Source organism: Balaenoptera borealis (assembly GCF_965194805.1).
Source record: "Balaenoptera borealis genome assembly, chromosome: 13".
Classification (NCBI taxonomy): domain Eukaryota; kingdom Metazoa; phylum Chordata; class Mammalia; order Artiodactyla; family Balaenopteridae; genus Balaenoptera; species Balaenoptera borealis.
Window position 1 is genome coordinate 66,516,029 of NC_138870.1, and position 27,907 is coordinate 66,543,935.

Sequence of the window (27,907 nt, forward strand, 5' to 3'; positions counted from 1 at the left end):
GTTCAGTGTTTATCATATATCATTTCATGCTTAAATATAAATGACTCAAGGACAGAGATATTTGTCTTCTTTTATCTATCAAAGATTTCCACTGTATAGAACCGTGCCTAGAATGTATCAGTTATTAAATATATATATATATATTTTTTGAGAGAATTGAAGCATGAATGGAATCAGAGACTCCCCTAGTTTCAACTGTTCCATTATAAAAGAAATGGAAGACTATTGCAATCCATTACAAGTACGATAACTGTAAAGCTCACATCCCACGAGAATATTTTGGGTCATCCTTCAAAGTTGAAACAAACAAACATGGTCAAGGTTCTGGCTAAAGGCAAAAGTAATAATGAATTGGCAAAAGAGTTAAAAACCATGAATATCAACTATGGCCCCATGACAAAAGGGAACCACACCTGCAGAAAGAGAGTAGATTGTTTATGGTTGTATTTTTCATTCTTTTCTCTGTTTTACTAGCATTTATAGATCATTTTTATTGAGATGGGTTAATAATAGACTTAAGGAAATAAAAGGTGCCACCTAAAAATCTTGGGCTTAGACACCTAAACTCTTACAGCTGTCTGCAATAACTGATGAGATTTGTGGATTGTTTGCCTTTCTGGGGGGAATTGGGTATGTTTGCAGTTTTAAGGTTGATTATGTTATGGGGGAATATTATTTTTAGAAATGTAATATAGTTAGAAGATATATGAGGAAATGAGGTAGCCAAGGGGGTAATTTTGTAAACATTTCATGGTTTGGGGTACCATCAACATTGACCCCTCCTTCTACTGGTAAAAAAGGAAACTTCATGTATAATATCTGTTTCATTTTTCACTATGGAGACTGAGGGAAATGGCACCTAATGGCAGCAAATGTACATAAAAGTATCTAAAGCTCAGCCTTGGGTGTTGTATCTGAAATGAATTATGTAAAGGCAGTAAGATGGTTGGTATTTATTAAAGTTAGCTGTGACTGTGTCCAGACACAGAAATACCCTGGCTATTTATTTAGCAAGTATACATAGAGGTCTTACTATGTGTCAAGTCCAGCTCTAAGTGTTTTACAAATATTAACTCATTTGGAAACTTGTATTAGTCTCTGCCAAATATTCTGGACTTGTAGTAGGATTGTACTCTCTGATGTCCTTCTGGTGTAACCAAGTGACCAGTTTGGGCCAGGGAGTTTTAAGTAGAAGGGATGTGTGTCATTTTTAGGCCTACCAACTAGTTGTCAATAAGATAACTTCCAGTCCTCTTTCACCTTTGTTGTGGCCATTGATAATACTCCAGAGAATGGCTCTTCCTTCAGCCTGGATTTAAGAGTGCAGATGATGGAGCTGTCAGTTAGCCAAACCATAATGAACATGTTCCATGAGCATGAAATGAATATTTTAAAGTTAGTGAGATTTGGGGGGTTGTTTGTTACCAGAGCATAGCTTTCCCTAGCCTAATACAAATTCCTATGTGGTAGGTACTTATTCCCATTCATAGGGAAAACCGACCCACAGAGAGGTTAAGTAATTTCCACAACGTCATACAGTAGGAAGCAGGATTCAAGTTCAGCTAAGTTAGCTTCGGAGTCCATATTCTTAACTGGTAGGCTCTGCATCCTCTATAGGCTGCCATTTATAAAAGATGGTTTCTGTCCTTTCTGATTTTTGTACTTCCAGCCTTGCCTTATACCTGTGTACCTTCCAAGTCTTTCCATTAGCTCCCCATTATTAGCATGGGTACTCCAACAAATAAAATTTTTCTTTCTTAAAATAGAGTTGTTTTGGTGCTTATAACCAAGAACCCCAAAAGAAATATGTGAATGCTTTTACCTATTAAAAGCAATAGGTATTCACTGAAGGAGTTTAAGCTGATGAAATACATGATCCAATTGCATTAAAATAAGCCAAATAACCTGTTTTAAAAAACTAAAATTAGAAGTGTATTTTACAAATTAGAAGTGTATGGAAACAAATTGATTAAATATATTGATAGAATGTCTCAAAATTTCCCATAAATCTCAGAGAATTTTAAATATTAGAAAAACACAATATGGTGATACTGTGTTCTCATTACGATGCTAACCTCAAATAATCCCAACTCAGGCATAATATATAGTCTCTCCCATCCTGAGAAATGGTTTCTGTAATGGTGTGACTAAGGAAATATATTCTGAAAGCCCCACAGAGCTACTTTTCTATTCACTATTGATTTTTAAAGTGTTTTCACAAGTTCTGATTGTATGTTTGGAACTCTATTTTAAAGGTAACAAAATAAGTTCTGAAAAAGCAAGACTGGATTTAACATCTAATAAAACTGCCAATTGCTTTTCAATTTGTTAGTTGAAAAAAAATATCTAGATAGTAAATTGAAAGTTTTTATATCTATCATTGAAAAGTGTTATTTGTCTCCAGACTAAGATAGAAGTATGTTATGCAGAAGCCTAAGAAAATTTTTATTTACAATGGCTCAAACTCAGTACCTATCTCTTAGAAGTGAGACAGTACATCAATACATATTGCCAATTCTGTCTTTTATTGTTTCCATAATTGCCAGACTCCTTGTCAGATTTTAAAAATCTGAAAATAATCAAAGCAAAATAGCAATTTCACCCATTACACTTGAAAATTTCAGCAACAGTTCCTTGTTATTTGTATATACTGAGCCCTTCCTCGAGAATATAGGTCTAGATGTTATCACATAAAACCAACAATAATTTTTAGGTTTTAGGGTTCCCAAGATAATAAAAGAATACGCAGATAATAGATTACAAGGAAGATAAATTTCTTTTAGGCCGTGTAAAAGACAGAAACTATGCTTATAATGCTTTTTTCTGCTTTTTTGTAGAAGAGTTGGATATATTCATTTTTATGTGTGTATGTTTATTGTGATTTGCTATTATGGGTTTTTTTTTCAATCATCCCAATTGCAATGATTTCTCCTTTCTAAGTGAACAGAGAATATTAATAAATCTAGGGCTATTGTTCCCAAGCGAGCTTTGCCAGAAGGTCAGTTCATTCTTTTCTGTAAAAATACATGTACATGTTTGCACTAAGGAAGGATGAATTAACATATGCAAATCCTATGATTTTTTTTTTTTTTTTTTTTTTTGTAGATCTTGCTTCATGACCCTGTTGTCTTAATCTACTTAAAGTGAGGTTTGTCCCTTTGTTTCAGGTCTGATAAGATTGCTAAGCAAGGACCTTTGTCTAGCAAGTACTGTTGGGAATAAAATCTAGGGATGCTGTGAATAAATTTGGGTCATTAACATAACCTAGTCATGCTATAAATTTTTATCATAACCTCTCTTCAGTGATGATTGGAATGGTCTGAGATCTGCCTGCTGAGGTATAACTGTAAGCTAGAGGCTACCTCGGTTTGCCCCTGTACACAGGCCTGACAGCTAAGATGCCCAGGACCACTTAGACCTTGAAGGTGTCGACTATCAGAAAGAGGCCTGAAAACAGTCATGGAATAACTAAGTATGGTCTGGATATTACTTTGAGCAGAAAGAAGTAGTTTGGAGGCCCAAAAACAATGAATTGACAGTGTCTATTTAGAATCCAGTAATAAGCACTTGAAATATGAGCAATTAAGGTGATTTTAATACTTTTTACTATATTTCTCTGATAGTGAATATGAAAGGACTGGACTTTTATTGTTTGTGTTGGGAATTTTATTGTTCTCATTAATTTCACCAACTGTCTACATTCTTGTTGTGTGATTATTACATGAACAAGAATGTAACAGTGAAAAGAACAGGCATTAATTCAACTAAGATTACCTTTGAAGTCTGTCCACTGTACATTGTCTTAGTGTCCTAATAAGGAGAGAATATGGTTTATAATTATATTGTTTATTTACCTAAAGAACAGGAAGATCTAAACATATGGCTCAAACTCACAATTAGATGATTCCTTGCAGTGAGCTCAGTAATCCTTGATAATTTTATACAAACTGACATTTGGCTAAACCTGTGACAAGGAAAAAAGCAAATTTTCTTTGGAAAATAAGTGAATAATCTCCTAGGATCTAGAAACTGGGCAAAATAGGAAGTACAGGCTAAAAATTAAGACTTTCTGTCTGCATATAAGCTCATAAGTTTTATAGCACTTTCCTTCCTCCAGATTTTCAGCAAGCCTATAATCTACAGCAGCCCTTAGATCCCATTCACTTTGCCTTATGCACTTGTTTATTTTTCTTGAAAATTCCCCAGACATTTTTCTTAACAGGTGATTTTTCAATGAAATGTCATTTTGGCTTTTTGTGAGTATCCTTAGTGGCATGTACCAAATGACTCATTTCATTTGTGACCAGAGCCAAATTCAAATTTAATTTTCCAGAGGGGACAAGTTAATGTATAACCTATTGTGCCACCTGGCATCCTAAATTAAATTTCCTGAAGTGTTTTCACTGAAAACAGAATCGGGTTTATTGTTTTGTAAAGACATTTTCAGCTGTCAGCTGTGACTTCAATCACTTTTTTAGTTATATAATTAACCCATTTGTTATAATTAATAAGTAATAAATACTCAGAATTCTAAATTTTGAAAATGACAATTGGGTTATTTAGGTCTATGGAACTGCCGTGGCCTATATTCTGAACTAGAGAAATACTAAAACCTCTTAACTGAACTTCCATTATTCATCCTATACTGAGATTTGTGCCTCATGAATACTATCCTAAATTGTTCTTTTGAGGTTCAAACCCAAACCAATTTAATTCCAAAGCTCATATATTTTTCTATTACATGATGTTTGAGTTAAAGGTGTTTTGTTAATGTTTATGGAAAGCATGAACATTATAAAGTTAAAAATAGAAAGAAGGGTTTTCAAACCACTTCAAAATGGCATCTAGACACAAAGTCGTAATAGTATTGTATATGTTAAAAAAGTGAGACTTAATAAAGTTTCTTTACATAAAGATTTCTGAGTTATTAAGGCCACTTGCTGTTCATAGTAGCCTGGTATGTTACCAAAAGACTATAATTATAATATAATATGTGTCTTGTAACTCACCAGTTTACATTCTAGCAGCAGCTTGCTCATTTATGTCCAGATATTCAAGATTGTTCTGTATGTTTGACTAAACCCTGAATGAGCCATTTTAAATAGTAAACAACATATTTTACACTGCATTATTTTGAAAAAAAATAAGAATTTATGAATTAAATGATATTTTGTTCTCTATTCTTATTTTAGAATCAGTTATTCCCTTTCTTATTCTTCATCAGAAGCTAAAACTACAGACCCTGAATCAGACAAGGCTTTAAATTCCAGGCCCACATTCTCTTAGCTGAATAACTTTGGGAAGTAGTGTAACCTCTCTGGGTTATAGTTATACAATGGGAATAATAATAATAATAATAATAATACTGACCTCATTTGGTAATTAGGAGCATTAGGCAATTTTTATTTATGTAAAGACTTCAAACGATATCTGAGTACTTAAAAACATCATGTACTATTATTAGTTGTTAAAGTTTTCATATTACAGTGCCTTAGCATATTAGCTAATATATCAATCTGTAATACTCAATTCTCAATCACTACTATGTTTTTTCTTCATTTCTTCCATTTTGCCTCATTTCTTCTGAGCACAGGTAATAAATAATAATTGTAAAATATTTCAAAATAAGGAAAATACATGATGTCTTCATCCAAAAACATGTTCTAGAAATATTTGGGGTGTTTCTTCTCAGTCTTTTTCCCCCCTAAGTATAATTTACACTGTGATGATCATATTGCATATAAAATTCTAGGTCCTGTTTATTAATATAATGTTATCAAAGAAATCTCTTTACTATAAAATAGACATCATGTTAATGGTTTAAGTTATGAATATATACTAGGTTATTCAACAGTCTGTCTATTGTGAATCATTTAGTTTACTTTCATCTCTCTCTCTCTCTTCTTTTTATCATTATAGCTAGTGCTATGGTTTGTTCATTCACCAAGTAAGAGTCTTTTCTAGCCAGAGGATACAGTAGGGACCAAAGGAGGCAGAATCCCTACCTTTGTGGAGCTAATGTCCTAGCTGCGAAAGGAGCAATAAACAGATAACTCTACATACGTTTAAAGGAATGACATGTGCTTTAAAGAACACTAAGACAAGATATGGGTATAAATGGTGATGGGGAAGTTCTCTTTAAGACAAACTGAATTTGCAAAGCCTCTCTGAGGAGATATTTGAACAGAAACCTGAATGAAATGATGATTAAATTATAAAGTTTAGTGCATAAAACTTTTTATTGCACGTCTTTTAAAATATTTTTAGTTTTATATGTGCCTGAAAATCAATAAACTAAAAACCTAAATAATTTCATGTCACATCCTAAAGTCACTCCACAGCAAGCATTTAACATAAAGAATTTATAACATTATTCCTTATTAACAGTAGCAAAATAAGCATATTTAACTCACTGGTTGACATATGAGAGGTTCGAAATATGACTCAGAGTTACATGATTACTCAGGCCAGTTTTCTTGTCTGGTAGGTTAGAGATCATGGATCTAAAAACCAATTTTGGTTATATATATATTTTTTTAGCAAAATCCTCATAATCTGTTTATAAAAGAAAATCAACATCAGTGGGTATGATTCAAACATGTTCATCTCTTTGGGTTCAAATTATTGGCAACAGCGTGCCTCTATATTTTTATACTTATAAAACAATCCAAATTCTCCTGTGGAATTCCAATAGACAGAAACCTGTTATATTCAACAATATGTAACCTGCAAAGGATTTCTGACAGTCAGGGTGCATGATGGAGAGTGCCTTTGCTTAGACCTTTACATAATCACTTACAGTCAGCCTTCCTGGAGAAGTTCCCATATTTAGCACTACAGCTTTTTGATCATAATGCAGTAGGACAAATGTCAGGAAATACATTCCCATAAAGTGAAATAAATCTTGTTCTTTAACCCAGAAATGACTATAAACATTACCTTCATGGAAATTTCATTCATTTGTGTATTTTCAGCTTCTGTAAGGAGAACAGAATGAATGACAATTAGGTGGTGGTATTTTTAATTGAGGGCAAGACTAAACCTTACTTATCAGGTTCACACATAGTGCAGGCTGATAATTTTGGTCTGTATACTATAGTGAAAACATGACACATTGACCTCAAAGCATTTGAGGGCTGTTTAATTTTCTTTCACTGAAAGAAAAAATAAAATAGATTTTGGTAAGTTGTCTTGATGAGAAAAATTCATACAATATTTACATATCTTTTTTTGTAGTATGTTTATATATTTTGAGATCAAACAGCATTTTTCCTTTAGTTTTCTTTTTAAATAATATAGCATTGTAGGTTTCAATCTCACATAGATGGGAAGATTCAGAGCTTAAAACAACTAAACAAAGACTTAGGTACATGTACAAGCCTCAAATTGGAAACACATCAGATTCAAGAATGGAAAATGGTGAGTAAGAAAGGGAAGGAAAACAATGAAATGAGAACAGACCTAGAAACGATAGAGGAGAAGTATGTTAAGAACGGGCAGAAAAGTGTCAGAAGTACCATGAGGAGGAAAATGCAGAGAGAGAAGTAGAAAAATAGACATAAATACTGAATAGAAAGAAGTAACAAGGCAACAGGGAAAGGAAGAGAAAAATAAATGTCAGTAGAGAGGATTATCTCAGTCCTCCAAAAAAAAAAAAAAAATCAGAAATGACAGAGAGGGGAAATAAAAGAAAAGCTAGAAGAACAGGCAAAAGAAAAAGAAATTCCAAGTCAAGATTCTTTTGACTGAAAGTTATATACTCACCACAACTATGTTGCAATTAATTAATTAAGAAGAAAATATCTCATAAAGACACAAAAGTATCTCAGAGAACACAAGACATGGAAGTTCAAGCAGGTCTTCCCAATGATTAGCACCCGAAACTGGAAAACTGACAGTGTCAAGGATTCTTTCTTCCATTCTTCCATTTTTTCATTCTTTGCTTTCTGCAGACTGGCTTCTGGTTAGAAGTTTGGTTTTCTTGCAGCTTCCACTTTCTCATCTACTCAGCAAAATCAGCATCAGAGACAGGCTAAGATTTCTGAATTTTAATCTCAAATTATCATAGGAGTTTGTTTAACCCAATTGGATCAAGGATCTACCCCTAGTATAATAGGTTTAATCAGCATTCACCAGGGAATGATAATTAAATTGAGATTAGTCAGTCTTCTCCCTATGAATTGTGGAACAATTCTTAGGAAAGGAAGCAGTGGAATAGGTTGAAAAGTTCAAAGATATCAACTTCTTAGAAATAAAGAAGATTAACTAAAGGAGTGATGGAAAAAGAATGCTTATAGGTCAGTAAAGTAAAAGGAGTATTGAAAGAAAAGCAAACAGAGGAAGAGAGAGTAGTAGAGATGATTACTATGTTAAAGAAGAATCAACCCAATACAATTATAGTACTTCATATTGATTTCAGCATTTATAAAAGTTTCATAACACCACAAAAAATGGTTTCTAGCTCTACATTTATAGGGAGAATGGAATATCTTCTCTTGAGTTCACATAATTTGTCCTCTATGACTGACATCTATTGAGGGCAAGGATTGACTCTTTTTTAAAAAAGTTTATTGTGGTAAAAACAATTTAACAAGAGATCTGTCCTCTTAATAGACTTTTACATGTATAATACAGTACATGTAAAGTATTGATTACAGGCACAGTGTTGAATAGTGGATCTCTAGAACTTATTCAACTTGAATAACTGAAACCATATACTCCTTGGTTAGCAACTCCCCAATTATCCGTCCCCTCAGCCTTTGGCAACCACCATTCTTCTCTCGCTTCTATGAATTTGACTATTTTAGATACCTCATGTAAGTGGAATCATGCAGTATTTGTCCTTCTTTTACTGACTTATTTCACTTAGCATAATGGCCTCAAGGTTCATCCATGTTGTCACATATTGCAGGATTTACTTCTTTTTAAAGTTGAATAATATTCATTGAATGTATGTATATACCACATTTTCTTTATTCATTCATCTGTTGATGGAAACCTAGATTGTTTGCACATGTTGACTATTGTAATAGTGCTGCAATGAACATAGGAGTGCTAATATCTCTTCAAGATACTGATTTCAATTATTTTAGATAAGTACCCAGAAGTAGGATTGCTGGATAATATGGTAGTTCTATTTTTAACTTTTTAAGGAAGTTCCATACTGTTTTCCATAGAAGTTGTATTATTTTGAATTCCCAACAAAAGCGTAGAGGGTTCCAATTCCTTCATATCCTCATCAACACTTTTTGTCTTTTTTTATTTTTATTTTTTTGAGGGGAGAATAATAGCCATCCCAACAAATGTGAGGTAATAACTCATTGTGGTTTCAATTTGCATTTCCCTGATAATTAGTGATGTTGAGCATCTTTTCATATGTCTGTTGGCCATCTGTATGTCTTCTTCAGAGAAATGTATCTTCAAATCTTTAGTCTATTTTTAAATCAGGTTATTAGGTTATTAATATTGCTGTTGAGTTGAAGGAGTTGACTATATATTTTAGAAACTAATCCCTTATCAGATATATGGTTTGCAAATATTTTCTCCCATTATATAGGTTGCCTTTTTGTTTTGTTTATTGCTTTCATTGCTCTGCATCTTTTTAGTTTGATATAGTCTCACTTGTCTATTTTTGCTTTTGTTGCCTGTACTTTTAGTGTCATATCAAACAAATCATTGCCAAGACCAATGTCATGAAGCTTTTTTCTGTTATTTCTTTTAGGAATTTTACAGTTTCAGGTCTTATATTTAAGTCTTTAATTCATTTTAAGTTGATTTTTGGGTATGGTGTAATATATAGATCCAATTTTATTCTTTTCATGTGGCTTTCCAGTTTTCCCAACACCTTTTATTGAATAGACTATCATTTCCCCATTTTGTATTCTTGGCACCCTTGTTGAAGATCAGTTGGCCATATATGTGTGGATTTATTTCTGGGATCTCTATTCTGTTCCATTGGTCTATATGTCTGTCCTTTTGCCAGTACCATACAGTTTAATTCCTGTAGCTTTGTAGTATAGTTTGAAATCAGAAAGTGAGATGCCTCCAGCATTGTTGTTCTTTCTTAAGATTGTTTTGGCTATTTTGGTTCCTTTGTTGTTCCATGTTAATTTAAGAATTGTTTTTTCTTTTTCTGTAAAAGAATTCCATTGAGATTTTGATAGATATTGCATTGAATCTGTAGATTGTTTTGAATAGCATGAACATCTTAACAATATTGTCTTCCAGTCCCTGAACATGAGATGTCTTTCCATTTGCTTGTATGTTCTCTAATTTCTTTATCAATGTTTTGTAGTTTCAGTGTACAACTCTTTCACTTCCTTATGTTTATTTTTAGGCATTTTATTATTTTAAAGCTATTGTAAATGGTACTGTTTCCCTAATTTACTTTTCAGATAATTCACTGTTAGTGTATGGAAACACAACTGATTTTTTTGTTGTTGTTGTTGATTTTGTATCCTGCAACTTAACTGAATACATTTATTAGTTATAATAGGGTTTTATTTTTTTGAAGTCTTTAAGGTTTTCTATATATAAGATTATGTCATCTGCAAAAAGGGGCAATTTTACTTCTTTCTTTCTGATTTGGATGCCTTACATTTCTGCTTGGTCTGGATAGAACATCTAGTACAGTGTTGAATAGAATTGCCTAGAGTGGGCATCCTTGCCTGTGCCTGATCTTAGAGGAACAAATTTGTTTTTCACCAGTAAGTGTGACAATGACTATGGGCTCTTCATATATGGCCTTTATTATTTTGAGGTAATTTCCTTCTGTTCCTAGTTTGTTGAGTGTTTATGATGAAAAAGTGTTGAATTTCGTAAAACACTTTTTCTGTTGAGAATATCATGTCATTTTTATCTATCTATTAATGTGGTATATCACATTAATTGATATTCATATGTTGAATCATCCTTGCATCCCAGGGATAAATCCCACTAGGTCATGGTGTATGAAATTTTTAATATGCTTTTAATTTGGTTTGCTGCAATTTTATTGAAGATTTTTGCTTCCTTGCATTTATCAGTGATACTGGCCTGTAATCTTCTTATCTTTTGTTGTCTTTATCTGGTTTTAGTACTAAGGTAATGCTGGCCTCATGATATGGGTTTGGAAGTGTTTGCCCCTCTTCAATTTTTTGGAAGAGTTTGAAAAGGGTTAGCATTAATTCTTGTAGAATTCACCAGTGGAGTGTTCTGGTCCTGGACTTTTCTTGTTGTAAGGTTTCTGATAACTTTTTCAATCTCATTGCTATCTATAGGTCTGTTTAGACTTTCTTTTTCTTCATGACTAAGTTCCAATAAATTCTATATTTCTAGAGATTTATCTATTTCTTTTAAGTTATCCACTTTGTTGATGTATAATTGTTTATAATAGTCTTTTATGATCCTTTTTATATCTGTGACATCAATTGTAATCTCTTCTTTTTAAGCAGGTTTAGGTTTACAGAAAAATTGTACAGAGTACAGAGAATTCCCATAAATTGCCTTCCCTTCCCTTCCTTCCAGTTTCCCTAATTATTAATATCTTGCATTAATGTGGTCCATTTGCTACAATTGATGAGCCAATATTGATGCATTATTATCACCTAAAGTCTATAGTTTATATTAAGGTTCACTCTTGTATGTTCTATGGGTTATGATAAATGTATACTGGCATGTATCCACCATTATCATATCATACAGAATAGTCTCACTGCCCTAAGAGTCCTTTGTTCTCCCCCTATTCATCTCTCCTCCATTCCAACCCCTGGCAATAACTGATCTTTTTACCTTCTCCATAGATTTGCCTTTTCCAGAATGCCATATAATTGAATTTATGCAGCATCTAGCCTTTCAAATTCACTTTTTTCACTTAGCAATATGCATTTATGATTTCCTCATGTCTTTAGTGGCGTGATGGGTCATTTTGTTTTATTCCTGAATGATATTCCATTGTATGACGTACTACAGTTTGTATATCTGTTCATCTATTGAAGGACATCTTCCAAATTTTGGAAATTATGAATAAAGCTGCAGTAAATATTCATGTGTAAGGTTTTTGTGGACCTAAGTTTTCAACTCATTTTGGTAAAAACCAAGGAGCACAATTGCCCTTCTTTTTCAGTACAGTTTTTATATCTGGTAGTCCTACCTTGATAAATTGTAATTTCTCCTTCATAGCTAACTCCTGTGCCTGTGATCCTAATTTCTTTTTTTTAACACATTAAAATATGGATATTTTACTGAAGATTTATCTCATGGGTAGATGGGGAAGAAAAGGTATAACATATAGCCCAGACTTAAATCCTTATTAGACATATTCATTCTTAATCTACTGCTCCCTACTTATAAGCAGGAAGGTGATTTTTTTTTTTTTTTCTGATTTTTGGTACTCCCAGTTTCATCCTGGTTTAGACTTTTTTTTTTTTTTAATTTTTATTTATTTATTTATTTATTTATGGCTGTGTTGGATCTTCATTTCTGTGCAAGGGCTTTCTCTAGTTGCGGCAAGTGGGGGCCACTCTTCATCACGGTGTGCGGGCCTCTCACTATCGCAGCCTCTCTTGTTGCGGAGCACAGGCTCCAGACGTGCAGGCTCAGTAATTGTGGCTCACGGGCCTAGTTGCTCCGCGGCCTGTGGGATCTTCCCAGACCAGGGCTCGAACCCGTGTCCCCTGCATTGGCAGGCAGATTCTCAACCACTGCGCCACCAGAGAAGCCCAGACATATTCATTCTTTATCCTCAAAGTTCTTAAAATGAGCAAACCACCCCTTCTCTTCATTTCTCATTTTACTTTTTTGAGTATTTCTTTCCTTAGGTTATCTAGCTAAAGTTTGTCAGTATTGTTTATCTTTTCAAAAAATCAACTCTTTGTTTTGTTGATTTTTTCTTTTCTATTCTTTATTTTATTTATTTCTGCTCCAATCTTTTTTATTTCTTTCCTTCTGCCAATTTTGGACTCAGTTTGTTCTTCTTTATCTAGTTCTTTGAGATGTAAAGTTAGGTTGTTTGTTTAAGATCTTTGTTTTTTTTCTTTTTTATCCTTTTAAATGTTTATCACTAAACACTTCCCTCTTGGTGCTGTTTTTGCTGCAACCCATAAATTTTGGTATGTTGTATTTTCACTTTCATTTTCTCAGGATATTTTCTAATTTCTCTCTTGACTTCTTCTTTGACCCATTGGTTGTTGAAAAGTATTGTTTAATTTCCACATTTTTTTGATTTTCCATTTTCCCTCTGCTATTGATTTATCATTTCATTCCATTGTGTTTGGAAAAGGTCCTTTGTATGATTTCAATCTTACTGAATTTGATCAGACTTGTTTTGTGACAAACTAGTGATTTATTCTGAATAATGTTCTACGTGTGATTGAGAAGATTGTTATTCTGCTGAATGTTCTGTATATGACTGTTAAGTTCAGTTGGTCTATAGTGTTGTTCAAGTTTGCTGTTTCTCTATTGATATTTTGTCTCGTTGTTTTATCCATTATTGAAAGTGTGGTATTGAATTCTCCTACTATTACTGTGTTGCTGTCTATCCTCACTTTAATTCAGGAATATTTGCTAATGTATTTAGGTGGGTACATATATATTTATAATTGTTATATCTTCCTGTTGAAGTGACCCTTTTATCATTATTTAATATACTTTGTTCCTTAAAATTTTTGACTTAAGTCTATTTTGTGTGATATAAGTGTAACTACCCCTGCTTTCTTTTGGTTTTCATTTGCATGGAATAAATTTTTCCATTCTTTTTTTTTTCCAGCCTATGCATGTCCATAAATGTAAAGTGAGTCTCTTGTAGTCATCTAGATGTTCATTTTCTTCCCCAGATTTGGAAAGTTTTTGGTCATTGTTGCTTTGAATAAGATTTTGGTTGTTTCTCTCTATGTTCTTCTCCTGGGACTTACATAATGCATATATTGATCTTCTTTTTGGTATTCCATAAATCCCTTAAACATTCTTCATTCTTTTTGCTTTTTGCTACTCTGACTGGATACTTTCAAATAACCTGTCTTCAAGTTGCTAATTATTTCTTCTGCTTGCTCTAGTTTGTTGTTGAGCTCCTCTATTGAAATTTTCAGTTCAGTTACTGTATTCTTAAGTTCCAAAATTAATGTTTGGCTATTTTTATAAATGTCTATCTTTTTGTTGAAATTCTCACTTTATTCATGCATTATTCTCCTGAGCATTTTTAGCATTCTTATAATAATTATTTTAATTATCTGTCAGGTAATTCATATATCTTCACTTCATTAAGGCTAGTTTCTGGAATTTTACCTTGCTCCATTTTTTTAAAATCATATTTCCATACTTCTTCATTTCCTTTAACTCACTGTGTTGTTAGCTACACAGAAGAAAAACGCCAACTCTCTCAGTCTTTGCACATTGGCCTTGTACAAGAGATGACGTTCACCAGTCAAGCCAGTTAGAGCTTCTGTAGTCCTCTCAAACATTTGTGTTAGTCCAAATCACCATTTTTGTTTTTAGGTGCCCCTAAACAGAAGTGAGAGAAGTCAATCCCTTTGGTGGTAACTGGATAAATTGTAACACTGAATGTGTGATCCAAATCTTTTCCTCCCTAGGGAGAAGCTGGAAGGTAGGGTGGCTTTTTCTTTCCCCCCACTAGCTCTGTGTTAGTCTTGAGTAGCTGTGCTGAGTGCATGAATTTTAATTTAAATTGCTGCCTTTGTTCTCTGTGGTCCCAGGAGTCTAGCATATGTTGATCCTGTCAGCACTCTGCAAGAGATGAGATAGAAGCCAGTCCTGTGGGCAGCATGCAAAAAAGTTGGGATACTATATGTGTGGTCTAATTCTTTCTCTCCTCATGGATAAGCTGGCAGCTGGGGGTTTCCTGTCAATAGCATGGCACTGTTTCAGGGAAGGGATTATGGCAAGAGGATGTCTCCAATTTTACTACCAGTTTTTTTTGTAGCTGGTTTTTGTACTTGTCCAGACTGCAGGAGCCCCTCAACTAGTTTCTGGATTTCTCACAAAGGGAATTTATCTGTGTATTTCTGTTGAATTTGTATGCTGGTGGTGGGTGAGTCCAGGGGTTCCTCTTCTGCCTTCTTGCTGATGTCACTTAAGTCTTATTTGTTTTTATGCCAGCACTTCACAGAATGCCAAGCACTTAATCAATGCTTATGGATTGATGATAGGAAATCATATACTATTGCCTTTTGTGCTGTTAGCTGATTCATTGAATCATATACTCATTCAAAAAATAATTGTGTTTCTCCTGTTTACTAATCTTTTTTTTCCTAAATATGAAATATTCACCATCAGAAAGATGAAGATAACATGGCTTACTTGACACACTCAATGCATAAAATGCTCTAGGTTAGATTCCTTGATGAAGCCAAATAAAGAGTGTCCTTCTTTATTGCCTGTATCCTAGATGAATTGGGAGGCAAGAGAAGAGGCCAGCAGATGGAGAACCAAAGTATCTCCTTTACTGCTGATAAAGGTTAAGAGGAAGGACATAATGGAAGAATCAAAATTGCTTTGCTCACTGAACCCATAGAAATAGAGCAATATACCAACTGGGAAGTTTTGCATTGAGCCAGTGACCCCTACAAAAGAGTCTGCCACCAGAGAAACAAGGGCAAAATGTGATATCTTATGAACACGTTCAGAAGGAAGGAAACAGGAATGGTTTACCCCTACAGCACTTCAAATTAGTGTATACAAGTCTAAGTTATAATGAGTGAGATGCATTATCTAACACTGAAGTCAAAATGTCAATGAATTACAAGAAAAAATTAAATGAGAACCAAAAATTTTACTAAATTTTGTCTTAGATAAAGATTTAATTTCACTCATTAATGATATTGATTTCTGCTTGTAATTAATACATCATTACAGTTTTTATTTATTTCTTAATGACAGCAGCTAAGGCTCTGGTTATAATTCTCCTACATTAATTTAGTGGAAGCTATCCAATGGCAATCTATTAGATTTTCCCAGTTAAATTAACATGATGGACTTTTAATGGACGTTTTAATAAACATGATCAAGAATATTGTGAAATCACAATCACTCTCAATGACATTTTTGACTTTGTGTAGTAATAGAGTTCTCAGTCATTGATTCTGGTCCTCTGAGAAACAATTCAAAATGAATTATTAATATATTTTTCTAGTGTTAGTAAGAAAAGTGACAAAGAGAACATATACTAGACCAGATTTAACAAGATTTTTTTAAAGATAAGCTATTTAATTAGCTAATCTAAAGTTTTTGTTTCATGTCATTGTGATTATCCAGGTCTATGATCTTTCCCAATAGAATACAGATAGAAGAGGTGAGATTTGATTTGGGATTGAAAGAGTAATAGATAGGTCATCTATTCTTATTTATAAATTTCCTGTCTTAGGGTCATGTGTTCAGATCACTCACAAAGACAGATTTTGAGCTTAGCTTAACCTAACTCAAAACAGTGTTTCCTCCATGATATAGATTATTAAAACCTTCAAGTCCAATGGGTGGCTATTTCTCTTCACTCTGTGAAAACACACATTTAAAGAGAAAGCTGCTAAGTTGCATGCTGAGATTCTCCTAGGACATATTTTAAAGAAATTTCTGCAGTTGGTTGAGAGTTGTCCTTTATGTAGCTGTGGTAAGAGAATGAAAATTGCTTACTCTGGGAACATTGACTCTATCCTTCTTAAATTATCTGTGTACTACTTAAATAGTTTACATTGCTGTAGAGATAGAAAGGCTCACAGTTATGTTTCCATTCTGCCACCATCATTGCCTATAAACACTGGGTACTCAGTGCAAGCAAAGCAAATTGTGTCATATTTTTTGTTTTAAATTTTCATTACATTTTTATTACTTATGTAACATATTGTCACTAAAGAAAAAATAAAGTATACATATAAAAGATAAGAAAGAATTTAGGAGAATTATTCCTGTAACCTAGCATTTAAATATAAACCCTATTAACATTTTAGTTAATAACCATTCAGATATATTTATATGAGTATATGTGTTTTACTCATGTATTTATTCAGCAATATATTAAAAATCTTATATTTTCTAATTGAATACAAATAGTATAGAAAATTAGAAAAAGAAAGAAAAATATAATTAATTGGAATTACTATAAATCGTTGCTCTCAGACATAACTACTGGAAATATTTTAAGATATAGCTATATATCTCATTTTCCCAATTTTTATCCTGAATAACTGGTATAATTAAGTAAAATATTAAGAATATATTCCATGTCAATAACTGTAGAGAGACTTCAGTAGCCTAGTGATCAAAATCATTTTCCCGATTCAGATTGCCTGACTGCCACTTAGTTGTTATGGAACATAGGACAATTACATAACTCTATTGAAACTCATGTCTGTATTGGAAAATAATAGCACCATCTACCTCATATAGCTGTTGTAAAGCAAATAATACATAGTATTTTATGTAACATAGTATACTATAAAATCTTATAATTTTATTTTATACTATTACTGTGTATTTTGTCATGTGTACATATACCAGAGTCTATTTAACCAACTCTATTTTGATAAACTTTCAAAGCACTTCAGATTTTTCACTATGAAAGAGAATGTCTATGATGAAGATTCTTACACATGTATCCTTATACATATATCAAATTATTTTCTTAGAATACTTTGCATGTAATGGAAAGTTAAGTCAAAGATTATTCATTTGAAAGAATTTTAGGAATACTGAAATTTTCTACTTAAAAACTTTTTAATTACATCTATTATGAATAAAAAGAAAACTATGAACAAGCACATAAAGTACCAGAATTCTTCTTAATAATAACAGATGCCATTCCTTTTACTTGCATAGAAGAACAAAAGGACTTGTTCAATTTGTTTGCCTTTTATTGTTCATAGTAGTTTTTTAAGATCTTTGTACTTCTGTGGTGCCAGTTGTAACATCTCCTCTGTAATTTCTGAATTTTACTTGAGTCCTTTTTTTTTTCCTTGGGGAATCTAGCTAAAGGTTTGTTTATCCTTTTTTTAAAAAACAGCTCTTAATTTCATTGCATTTTTAGACTCTGCTTATTTCCACTATGATTTCTATTATTTTCTTCATTCTACTAATTTTGAGCTTAGTTTGTTCTTCTTTTTCTAGTTCCTTGAGGTGTAAAGTTATGTTGTTTTATGAGATCTTTCTTTTTTCTTCATGTATGGATTTTTTGCTAAAAGCTTCCCTCTTAGAACTGCTTTTGCTGCATCCCATAAGTTTTGGTATGTTGTATTTCCATTTTCATTTGTCTCAAGAATTTTTTTTTTTAATTTCCCATTTGATTTCTTCTTTGACCCATTGGTTCCTCAGTAGCATGTTGTTTAATCTTCACATATTTTTCTATATTCCAGTTTTCTTCATGTAATTGATTTCTAGTTTTTTACCGTTGTGATTGAAAAGATGCTTGATATGATTTTAGTCTCCTTATATGTTATGAACTAACATTTAATTTAACGTCTCACTTATTTTTAATTCCAGATAATTTTAGAAAATTACTTTCTACACTGTGATATTTTCTTCTGAGTTGCTTCTTAAAAAGCTTAATAATAAAAGTCAGTAATGGAGTTCAGAATTCTATCCATGAAATTTATTCTCTTGTCCTTGTTGATATTGCCTAAAAACTTTGTTGACATTCAGGCACCTTAATTTTAGTTCTTTGGAACATTGTCTTTATGACCAAAGGAATGTTATCCATTATCTAAAAGTGAATTCCTTCTCTTACATATAGAGGGGGGAAAACGTCTTGATTTCATGAGGTATCATTTTGTTTGATTATTTATGCAATTTCTAAATAATCAAAACTGTCTAAATAACATTGGTGGTTAAACTATTTTAGAGAAAACCAAAATGCTATATGAGACAAATGAGTTATTCCAATTGCTATATGGAATTATGATTTTCTTTTCCCTATGCAACACCCATTTAATCTTTTATTGAAATGTCTATAGTGTTATATCCCTTTAAAATCTAAAATTACATTATTTATATTTGACTGAAATGTTTCTGCTATTACTATTCTTCCTGAAAATGTATTTTTTTCATTTTTACTTTTTCTAACCTAGCTCCTTTCCTCATCTTGTGTTGCAACTTAAAAAGTATCTCTCTTTTAAAAAATTCTAAATAGAAGAACATGTTTATCAAAGGGTTTTTAATTGTCATACTTTAGATTTTACCAATTTATACCAATTCCATAAATTTGTTATTGTAAGTGAAGTTTTCCAAACTCAAATAAAGTACCTATTCGAAGACCATGGCTTTATTATTCTATTTTTATAATTCTTAAATAATTTACAATATCAATATCTTCCACTTTAGGTTATACTGATATTTTATTAAGTGAAATAAGGTATTAAAAGTGCATAGTATCATCACTTAATAATGCTGACTAAGTTGTAATTTTACTATTGCTGCTAGATGATTAAATACTGAAGCTCTGTTTATTTGGGAGTCTAAATAAAAAGAGCACAGCTTCAAGTATCATAATCACACAGAATTTTATTTTCTATGAAATGAGGTGGAAATAGAAGTTAATCGTATTATTGATACCATTTTAAAACTCTGACACATACCAAAAAGGCATTTATGTGAAATGTGCAGTGAAGAAATGAGAAAGTTTATCAATATTTTTAACAACAGAAGTTTTTCTAGAGTACAAAAAAAGAAAAAAAAAAGAACTTGTTAAAGAACATGCCTGAAAATCTTACACTAGGAAATACTTCCATAATGACTTTGAATTGGAAAACTTTCTACAATCCATTGGAATGAAAGTAAGAGAAGTGAACTCCAGCAGTAGTACATATTTGAGAGCAATGAAATCTCTTCAGTACAAACATTCATATGCATTTTGAAAGACTATAGAAAAGACATTATTGTCATGCTTTAAAAATGAACCTATAGTTACACAGGGAAATTGGCATATGTATGTTCCTCCATCTTTTCCTGAATCTCGCCTAATACAAAATTCCCATCTCTATCGTCCTGTAAAGCTGCAACCTATAAATCCAGAGGATTTCCAATAGTTTAAGTTAAAAATAACTTTAAAATAACCCAGAAGCAAATGTTCTAAACTGACTTGGATTTAGGAGCTACTTAGCTGTAGTCAGAGCTTGCACAGGTGCTGAACACTACAATTCTGAAAGCACATAGAAAATTTAGAGGACTCTGTGATTAAGGGATTGTAAGAGGAAGCTAAAGAAACAGGGTTATAATGTAAAACAAACAAACAAACAAAAAAAACAAAAACAGAATAAAAAGACCTCAGTGTTCCTCCTCAGACTTAATTTGTTTAATATCGTAGAGACTGAGGGAATACACTGATATTTTATTGAGGAGGCCCATCTCTACTGTGATTCCTGAAAATGGCTCAGGTTTAACTATGGGGTCAGAGAAGTTAGACTCAGTATAAAAATGAATCAGTAAATTTCCTATGTAGATGCTAAAGTGCAAACAGCTCTCTTAAAGAAAAAACTTCAGGGCAGCTCCTCGTCAATATTCAGTTAGAATGCATATTCCAAAAGTATTCCTTGATCCCTCTTAACCATACTACACACAGCCATCAAAAGTGACTTTCTTAACACATAAAACATATAGTGTCATTCTCTTATATCACTCTCTCCCTCTGGGCACATGGGATCATCTGTATTTTTTTCACTGATTTTTAAAATGTGGCAAAATATATATAACATAACATAAACATATAACATAAAATTCACCATCTTAACCACTTTAAAGTGTACAATTCAGTGGCACTTAGTACCTTCACAATGTTATTCAATCATTTCCACTATTTAGTTCCCGAAAGTTTTCATTGCTCTAAAAGGAAACCCTATACTTATTAAGCTGTAACTCTCTACTCTTCCCTCTCCTCAGCCTAGGGCAATGACTAATATGCTTTGTATCTGTATGGATTTAAGTATTCTGGATATTTCATATAAATAGCATCATAAAATATGTGGCCTTTTCTGTCTAGTTTCTTTCACTTAGCCTAATGTCTTCAAGGTTTATTCATGTCGCAGCATATATCAGTACTATAATACTTTTCCTGGATGAACAATATTCCATGGTATGTATATACCACAATATTCTTTCATCAGTTGATGGAAATGCAAATCAGTTGAGTTGTATGCACATCTTGGCTATTGTGAATAATGCTGCTGTGAATATTTTTGTGCAAGTCTTTATTTGAATATCTGTGTTCAATGTGGAATTGCTGGGTCATGTGGCAACGCTGTTTTACCTATGAGAAACTGACAAACTATTTCCACAGCAGATGCACCATTTGATATTCCCACCAGCAGTGTGTGAAAGTTAAAAATTTTCCACACTCTTGCCAACGCTTATTTTCACTTCTTTTTTTTTATGATAGCCATCCTAATGGGTATGAAGTGGTGTGTCATTGTGGTTTTTATTTTAATTTCCTAAATGACCGATGATATTGAGGACTTCTCATGTGCTTTTTGGCAGTTTGTATATCTTCTTTGGAAAAATGTCCATTGAATTTTTTTGTCCATATTTTAATTGGGTTGCTTGTCCTTTTGTTGGTAAGTTGTAAATATTGTTTATATATTTTGGGTACTAAACACCCTGATCAGATATATGATTTGGGAATATTTTCTACCCATTTGTAGGTTGTCTTAACTCTCTTGATAGTGTCTTTTAATGCACAAAACTTTAAATTTTGATGAAATCTGATTTATCTGTTATCTTTTGTTGTTTATGCTTTTTTTTTTGTCATACCTACGAAATTATTGGCAAGTCCAAGGTCATGAAGATTTGCCTCTTTTCTTCTAAGAGATTTAGCTCTTAACTTTAGGCCTTTGAAACATTTTGAGTTAATTCATATATGGTGGGAGGTAAAGGTACAACTTCATTCTTCTGCAACTGGCTATACAGCTGTCCCAGCACCATTCATTGAAAAGACTGTCCTTTCTCTTATTTAATGGTCTTGGCACCCTTGTCAAAAATTAGTTGGCCATAGATATTTGATTTATTTCTGTACTCTCAAGTCTGTTTCATTGGTTTATATGTTACCCTTATGCCAGTGCCATTGTTTTGATTACTGTAGCTTTGTAGTTAGTTTTGCAGTCAGGAAGTATGATGGCTATTTTGGCAGTTCAGGGTTCCTTGCAGTCACATGGTAATTTTATAGTCAGGTTTTCCTTTCTGCAATATGGTCATTGGACTTTGATAGAGATTTCATTGATTCTGTAGATCACTTTGGGAAGTACTGCCATTTTAACAAAATTAAATCTTGCAATTCATGAACATGAGATGCCTTTGTGTTTATTTAAGTCTTTTCTATTTTTCAGCAAAGTTTATTGTTTTCGATGTGCAAGTTTTCTACTTTCTTTGTTAAAATTATCCCTAAGTATTTTATTCTTTTTGATACTTTTATAAATGGAATTGTTTGCTAAATTTTTTGATTGTTCATTGATAATGTATAGAAATACAAATAATATTTGTGTGTTGATATAGTATCTTGCAACTTTTATTTATTCTTTTTTTAATTTAATTTAATTAATTTATTTTTATACAGCAGGTTCTTATTAGTTATCTGTTTTATACATATTAGTGTATATATGTCAATCCCAATCTCCCAATTCATCCCACCACAACCAACCGCACCTGCCCCCCCCATTTTTTTCCCCTTGTTGTCCATACATTTATTCTCTACATCTGTGTCACTATTTCTGCCTTGCAAACCGGTTCATCTGTACCATTTTTCTAGATTCTACATATATGTGTTAATATATGATATTTGTTTTTCTCTTTCTGAGTTACTTCACTCTGTATGACGGTCTCTAGGTCCATCCACATCTCGACAAATGACCCAATTTCATTCCTTTTTATGGCTGAGTAATATTCCATTGTATATATGTACCACAACTTCTTTTTCCATCTTCTTTATTCATCTGTCGATGGGCATTTAGGTTGCTTCAATGACCTGGCTATTATAAATAGTGCTGCAATGACCATTGGCGTGCATGTGTCTTTTTGAATTATGGTTTCTCTGGGTATATGCTGAGTAGTGGGATTGCTGGGTCATATGGTAATTCTATTTGTAGTTTTTTAAGGAACCTCCATACTGTCCTCCATAGTGGCTGTATCAATTTACATTCCCACCAACAGTACAAGAGGGTTCCCTTTTCTCTACAACCCCTCCAGCATTTGCTGTTTGTAGATTTTCTTATGATCCCCATTCTAACTGGTGTGAGGTGATACCTCATTGTAGTTTTGATTTCTCTAATAATTAGTGATGTTGAGCAGCTTTTCATGTGCCTCTTGGCCATCTGTATGTCTTCTTTGGAGAAATGTCTATTTAGGTCTTCTGCCCATTTTTGGATTGGGTTGTTTGTTTTTTTAATATTGAGCTGCATGAGCTGTTTAAATATTTTGCAGATAAATCCTTTGTCTGTTGATTCGTTGCAAATATTTTCTCCCATTCTGAGGGTTGTCTTTTCATCTTGTTTGTAGTTTCCTTTGCTGTGCAAAAGCTTTCAAGTTTCATTAGGTCCCATTTGTTTATTTTTGGTGTTATATCCATTTCTCTAGGAGGTGGGTCAAAAAGGATCTTGCTGTGATTTATGTCATAGAGTGTTCTGCCTATGTTTTCCTCTAAGAGTTTGATAGTGTCTGGCCTTACATTTAGGTCTTTAATCCATTTTGAGTTTATTTTTGTGTATGGTGTTGGGGAGTGTTCTAATTTCATTCTTTTACACGTAGCTGTCCAGTTTTCCCAGCACCACTTATTGAAGAGGATGTCTTTTCTCCATTGTATATCCTTGCTTCCTTTGTCATAGACTAGTTGACCATAGGGGCGTGGGTTTATCTCTGGGCTTTCTATCCTGTTCCATTGATCTATATTTCTGTTTTTGTGCCAGTACCCTATTGTCTTGATTACTGTAACTTTGTAGTATAATCTGAAGTCAGGGAGTCTGATACCTCCAGCTCTGTTTTTTTCCCTCAAGATTGCTTTGGCTATTCGGAGTCTTTTGTGTCTCCATACAAATTTTAAGATTTTTTGTTCTAGTTCTATAAAAACTGCCATTGGTAATTTGCTAGGGATTGCATTGAATCTGTAGATTGCTTTGGGTAGTATAGTCATTTTCACAGTATTGAGTCTTCCAATCCAAGAACATGGTATATGTCTCTAACTGTTTGTGTCATCCTTGATTTCTTTCACCAGTATCTTATAATTTTCTGAATACAGGTCTTTTCCTCCTTAGGTAGGTTTATTCCTAGGTATTTTATTCTTTTTGTTGCACTGGTGAATGGGATTGTTTCCTTAATTTCTCTTTCTGAACTTTCATTGTTAGTGTATAGGAATGCAAGAGATTTCTGTGCATTAATTTTGTATCCTGCAACTTTACCAAATTCATTGATTAGCTCTAGTAGTTTTCTGGTGGCATCTTTAGGATTCTCTATGTATAGTATCATGTCATCTGCAAACAGTGACAGTTTTACTTCTTTTCCAATTTGTATTCCTTTTATTTCTTTTTCTTCTCTGATTGCCATGGCTAGGAATTCCAAAACTATGTTGAATAATAGTGGTGAGAATGGGCAACCTTGTCTTTTTCCTGACCTTAGAGGAAATGGTTTCATTTTTTCACCATTAGGAACAATTTGGCTGTGGGTTTGTCATATATGGCCTTTATTATGTTGAGGTAGGTTCCCTCTATCCCCACTTCCTGGAGAGTTTTTATCATAAATGGTGTTGAATTTTGTCAAAAGCTTTTTCTGCATCTATGGAGGTGATCATATGGGTTTTTTTCTTCAATTTGTTAATATAGTGTATCACAACGATTGATTTGCATATACTGAAGAATCCTTGCCTCCCTGGGATAAATCCCACTTAATCATGGGGTATGATCCTTTTAATGTGTCGTTGGATTCTATTTGCTAGTATTTTGTTGAGGATTTTTGCATCTATATTCATCAGTGATGTTGGTCTGTAATTTTCTTTTTTTGTAGTATCTTTGTCTGGTTTTGGTATCAGGGTGATGGTGACCTTGTAGAATGAGTTTGGGAGTGTTTCTCCCTCTGAAATTTTTTGGAAGAGTTTGAAAAGGATGGGTGTTAGCTCTTCTCTAAATGTTTGATAGAATTCACCTGTGAAGCCATCTTATCCTGGACTTTTGTTTGTTGGAAAAATTTTTTTTAATTTTATTTAATTTATTTATTTTATTTATTTTTATACAGCAGGTTTTTATTAGTTGTCTATTTTATACATATTAGTTTATATATGTCAATCTCAATCTGCCAATTAATGCCACCACTACCACCCCCTCTCCCCACTTCCCACCCGTGGTGTCCATATGTTTGTTCTCTACATCTTTGTCTCTATTTTTGCCTTGTAAACGGGTTCATCTGTACCATTTTTCTAGATTCCACATATATGCGTTAATATACGATATTTGTTTTTCTCTTTCTGACTTACTTCACGCTGTATGACAGTCTCTGGGTCCACCCATGTCTCTACAAATGACCCAATTTCTTTCCTTTTTATGGTTGAGTAATATTCCATTGTACATATGTACCACATCTTCTCTATCCATTTGCCACAGTTGCAATTTCATTACTTGTGATTGATCTGTTCATATTTTCTATTTCTTCCTGGTTCAGTCTTATACCTTTTTAAGAATTATACCTTCCTAAGAATTTGTCCATTTCTTCCAGGTTGTCCATTTTACTGGCATAGAGTTGCTTGTAGTAGTCTCTTATGATGCTTTGTATTTCTGCAGTATCCATTGTAACTTCTCCTTTTTCATTTCTAATTTTATTGATTTGAGTTCTCTCTGTCTTTTTCTTGAGGAGTCTGGCTACACCTTAACCTTTAGGTGTAAGGTTAGATTTTATTGTTTTGTGTTGTTTTGTTTTGTTAAAAGGTAGCTTTTTAAAAATTTATTTATTTATTTATTTATTTTTGGCTGCTTTGGGTCTTCATTGCTGCATGCAGGCTTTCTCTAGTTGCAGACAGTGGGGGCTACTCTTCGTTGCGGTGCATGGGCTTCTCATTGCGGTGGCTTCTCTTGTTGCGGACCACAGGCTCTAGGTGCTTGGGTTTCAGTAGTTGTGGCATGCAGGCTCAGTAGTTGTGGCACATGGGCTTAGTTGCTCCGTGCCATGTGGGATTTTCCTGGACCAGGACTCAAACCCATGTCCCCTGCATTGACAGGTGAATTCTTAACCACTGCACCACCAGGGAAGTCCCTAGATTGCTTATTTGAGACTTTTCTTCTTTATTGAGGTAGGATTGTATTGCTATAAACTTCCCTCTTAGAACTGCTTTTGCTGCATCCTATAGGTTTTGGATCGTCATGTTTTCATTGTCATTTGTCTGTAGATATTTTTTGATTTCCTCTTTGATTTCTTCAGTGATCTCTTGGTTATTTAGTAATGTATTGCTTAGCCTCCATGTGTTTGTGTTTTTTACGTTTTTTTCCCTGTAATTGATTTCTAATCTCATAGCATTGTGGTCGGAAAAGATGCTTGATATGATTTCAATTTTCTTAAATTTACCGAGGCTTGATTTGTGACCCAAGATGAGATGTATCCTGGAGAATGCTCCGTGTGCACTTGAGAAGAAAGTGTAATCTGCTGTTTTTGGATGGAGTGTCCTATAAATATCAGTGAAATCTATCTGGTCTATTGTGTCATTTAAAACTTGTGTTTCCTTATTAATTTTCTGTCTGGATGATCTGTCCATTGGTGTAAGTGAGGTGTTAAAGTCCCCCACTATTATTGTGTTACTGTCGGTTTCCTCTTTTATGGCTGTTAACATTTGCCTTATGTATTGAGGTGCTTCCGTGTTGGGTGCATATATATTTATAATTGTTGCATCTTCTTCTTGGATTGATCCCTTGATCATTATGTAGTGTCCTTTCTTCTCTCTGGTAACATTCTTTATTTTAACGTCTATTTTATCTGATATGTATTATCTGGAGTATTGCTACTCCAGCTTTATTTTGATTTCCATTTGCATGGAATTTCTTTTTCCATCCCCTCACTTTCAGTGTGTATGTGTCCCTAGGTCTGAAGTGGGTGTCTTGTAGACAGCATAAATATGGATCTTGTTTTTGTATATATTCATCTAGTCTATGTCTTTTGGTTGGAGCATTTAAGCCATTCACATTTAAGGTAATTATCAATATGTATGTTCCTATTACCATTTTCTTAATTGTTTGGGGTCTGTTTTTTTAGGTCCTTTTCTTCTCTTGTGTTTCCCACTTAAAGAAGTTCCTTTACCATTTGTTGTAGAGCTGGTTTGGTGATGCTGAATTCTCTTAACTTTTGCTTGTCTGTAAAGCTTTTTGTTTCCCCGTTGAATCTGAAAGAGATCCTTGCTAGGTAGAATAATCTTGGTTGTAGGTTCTTCCCTTTCATCACTTTAAGTATATCATGCCACTCCCTTCTGGCTTGTAGAGTTTCTGCTGAGAAATCAGCTGTTAACCTTATGGGATTTCCCTTGTATGTTATTTGTCATTTTTCCCTTGTTGCTTTTAAATTTTTTTTGGCCTTTAATTTTTGTCAATTTGATTACTATGTGTCTCGGCATGTTTTTCCTTGGGTTTATCCTGCCTGGGATTTTCTTTGCTTCCTGGACTTGGGTGGCTATTTGCTTTCCCATGTTAGGGAAATTTTCAACTATAATCTTTTCAAATATTTTCTCTGGTCCTTTCTCTCCTTATTCTCCTTCTGGTACCCCTATAACACGATTGTTATGTGTTTAATGTTGTCCCAGAGGTCTCTTAAGTTGTCTTTATTTCCTTTCATTCTTTTTTCTTTATTCTGTTCCACAGCAGTGAATTCCACCATTCTGTCTTCCAAGTCACTTATCCGTTCTTCTGCCTCAGTTATTCTGCTATTGATTCCTTCTAGTGTAGTTTTCATTCCAGTTATTGTATTGTTCATCTCTGTTTGTTTG